The sequence below is a fragment of the Mirounga leonina genome, unplaced genomic scaffold, assembly GCF_011800145.1.
Source record: "Mirounga leonina isolate KUSES-001 unplaced genomic scaffold, KU_Mleo_1.0 Mir_180, whole genome shotgun sequence".
Taxonomy (NCBI): Eukaryota; Metazoa; Chordata; class Mammalia; order Carnivora; family Phocidae; genus Mirounga; species Mirounga leonina.
Window position 1 is genome coordinate 1,232,890 of NW_023270469.1, and position 3,643 is coordinate 1,236,532.

Sequence of the window (3,643 nt, forward strand, 5' to 3'; positions counted from 1 at the left end):
TGTTGGGGCTCAGGGATCGTCGGCACCCACGCGGCCTGGCGTGCAGTGCCCACCTTCCAGCTGCCCCGCGGCGGCAGGGTCTCCAAGGACCATCCTGCTTACAGCCTGGACATGCCGTGGGGTCACAGGAACCGTGACTTCCCAGATTCATGGCCACGTGGAGCCTCCGATGTGTCCTTGTGTGGGATCCATCTTCACAGCTGTAATGAAGGATTGGGGTGAGGTCACCCCTGATCAGGGCGGCCCTAAATCCAGTGAGCATGTCTTCACAAGAGACAGGTGAGACACGGACGGACCCAGAAGAGGACACCTCTTCCAGAGGCAGAGAGCAGTGACGTGTCTGCACGCCAAGGGATATCAGGGGTGGCGGCCACCGGCAGCACCAGGAGGAGGGGCCTGGAACAGACCGTCCCTGGAGGCTTCCGGGGGGCGGCCCTGCCTGCACCTTGATTTTGGATTCGTGCCCCGAACTGGGAGAGAATACGTCTCTGTTGTTTGGGCCCCAGGACACGCATCCAGGGAAGGCGGCTGCGTGGGGAGGGGCTCAGAGGCCGGTGAGGCAGAACCCCCTCATCCAGGCGGACTTCTGGTCCTGCGTCCTCTCCCGCCGGCATCCCCAGGCGCCCTGACCTGGGTCGTGCAGAATATGCAGTTCCAGCCTTCTAGAGCCTTCCTGTGCCTCTAGTCCCCGAGGTCCTCCACCTGCGCACACCCCTCCAGCCACCCCTTCTCAGGGGAGCCGCGTGCCCAGTTGCGCCTTCCTGCGCCCAGTAGTTTCCTCAAGGCTCCCACCATCTGGTGGCTCGGGCGGTCACACCCAACACTCTGGTTCTCTTTCCCAGAGCGACTGGCTGAGTGTCCAACATGCGGATCCTTGGCTCCCGGTGGGCGGTGGGCGGGTGGTCCACTACCGCTCACACCTGCCCTTGGATCTGCCTTTGGGCGCAGTCTCGCCTGTCCTCCTGTGGGTGGGAGGGCTGTTCATTTTCTTCCTGGGTGAGGGGCACAGCGTCCGGATGGACGACCACTGCTGTTGGTCTGTCCGTGGGCGTTATCCCCTCCCTGAGCACCCCCTGCTCCCGCCCCTGATGGCGGAGTCATCTGGGAAGGGCGGTGACGTTCACTCCGCAGGTGCAGGCCCCCGACTGGAACTGTGCGGCCAGCCTCCCCCGCGTTGGCGGCAGGGTCTACTGTGGGCTCATTTGCTCTGAGAATTGGGGCGCTTCACACAGGGGAAGCGAACAGTTTCGCTTCTCTGCACACTGTGCACCCGGACATGTCGCTGTCCCCTTTGATTTCGGCATTTGACTTTCAGAAGGTGTAAGGCCAGGACAAGAACTGGGTTTTGGGTTTCCGCGTTCACCCTGCGGACCCCGGCTCCCGCCGGTCTCCCTTCCCTTCCGCCTGAAGAACTTCACAAATTCACGTTCTGCTTCCATGTGTCACAGAATGACTGTTGGGCTCCCGTTCTGGAAGGACGTTGTCACTGGATCTAGAATCCCGGGTGGACAGTGTTATGATGTCCTTCCCTTGTTTAAAAACCGGATGCTGTGGTCTCGTGGACTCCGCTGTTCCCCGAATAGAAGCAGCTGTTATTCTCTCCATCACCCTGTGGGCTGGCAGGAGCATCTCCCACCCACGCGTGATTCTGCAACGCCCTGCCTCTGTCGTGGGCAAGTCGTGGGCTCCCTGAGTCACCCAGGGCTTCCCGGGAGGACCACCTTCATCTCCCAAAGTAAGAAAAGGCAAACAAATCTGGTATTTCTCCCCGTCTCGCCAGCAAAGTCTTTAAATATGGAGAAGCTGTTCGGTGATGGATGGAGGCATCCCCAAATTCTCATTTTCACTTGAAAGCTCTAATCTCAGGGCAACATATTCTGCCCGTTGTCTTCCTCAAAGCAACGGGCTAGCCGTTCACGTTTCGGAAACGTCTTCCCGCTGCCCAAGTCGGCTCTGTCCTCCGTCCGTCCGTCAGGCGGTGACGGTCCCTCGGAACATCGGGGACTCAACGCTCAGCCAATCTCCGGGGCCTTTACCTCGAGGTGGCCATTGTGAGCTTTCTTGTTCATCACACAGAGTAGTAAAAAGACTGCGCTCAACAGTTGAGATTTAATGCAAGCCCAGAGCATCTGGGGGCGGTTCTCTCTGCCGCTCGGTCCCTTGCCCGCCTCTGCAGGGGAAACGCCTTCACTCTTACCAGGTGAGGTGGACGAGGATTATGGGTTGTGGCTCGGGCTAATCCCCTTTGCCTGGGGCTGCAAACATCTAGAAGGCCAGCTCACGCTGCACTGTGCAGGGGCCTAGGACTGAGCTCCGTCCACTGTAGGATTTCAGACATCTTCTCGCTTCCAGCTTGCTGCTAACTCAGGGAAACCCAGGCGGGAGTGTTGACTCTGGATGCTTCCAGGCTCAGACATGACACAGCGGTCCATGGTTGGGGAAAGTGTGGCTGGTTTCTTCCAATCCCAGCCAAGCCTGGGTGGCCGGGAGGCTCACTGCTCTGCCAGACCCGGCCAGTCTGCCTGGGCCTTGTTCACTGTGCATGTTGTCCCTCTGGGATCGTCCCCCACCTCAAGGTCATCTGACCAGCAACCTTGATGCCCCTTTTCTGTGTAAGCAACATAATTCTCAGGTTCTGGGGAGTAGGATGCGGATGCTTTGGGGACCGTATTCTGCCTATCATACCCTGTTCCTTGCAGCTCTCCATGGCTTAGCTGCCTGTATTTGAATCCAAAGCTATGCACGCACCTCTGTGCACCTTGCCCTCCCCCTTCGCGTCGTTGCTAAAATTTCTCTGCGCTGACTCACGGAGCCAGCCCCGTCGTACCCTGGAGTGTGGAGATGGGATTTCTGTGGAGCTGAGAGCCGCCTCCGTTTCAAGCAGGACCTGATGAAGTGGCTGGTCCAGCTCTGGTTCATCCCTCCACATGATAAATGTCACTCACATCAGCGGCAGGGAGCCTGGGTGGCCCCCGGGGACACTGCAGGACCCCGGGGGTCTTTCTTTCGCTGTCTCATTGTTAAATGTTAGCAACCTGCCTGCACGCGATGTCCTTGCAGGGACCCCTGGGGGAGTGTGAAGGTGACATTCAGGAAGCCCGGGAAAACCCACAGAGGGATGTGCAGTCCCAGCCACAGCGCCGAGGAACTCCTGTCCCGGTGCTCCTTGGCGACATAATGCGGTTGGCTGTGCCCATCCTAGTCACAGGCAGGGTGTGTGGGCGCTGTGTCCCTGCTCACAGGCTCAGAGGCCACGTGGTGTGTGTTGGCAGAGGACGGGGAGTCGGCTGTGGTGGCAGACGCCCCACCAGCTGTGGGTGGGCCGGGCCCCAGGCTGGCTCACTCTTCTCTCTGCCCGCGATGCCCCGTGTTCCGCCGGCTGAGAGCGGGCGGCTGGAGGTGTATGCCTTGTGGGGACGGTGGCTTGCGGCGGGGGTGAGGAGGATCTTCGGAGGAGCACGTCCTCTCCATGGAGCACATTCTCTGCACTGTCTTGGCTGAAGCGGGGCCTCGTCTGCGGACAGGTTGGTATGTCCCCTGCCTTTCTCGCCATGGGACTGACCAGAGAGCACTTAAAGATGGAATTCTAAGTACTGGACCGAGGGCTGCTGAGAATTCTTTGCATGTGGGGTTGGTGGGGCAC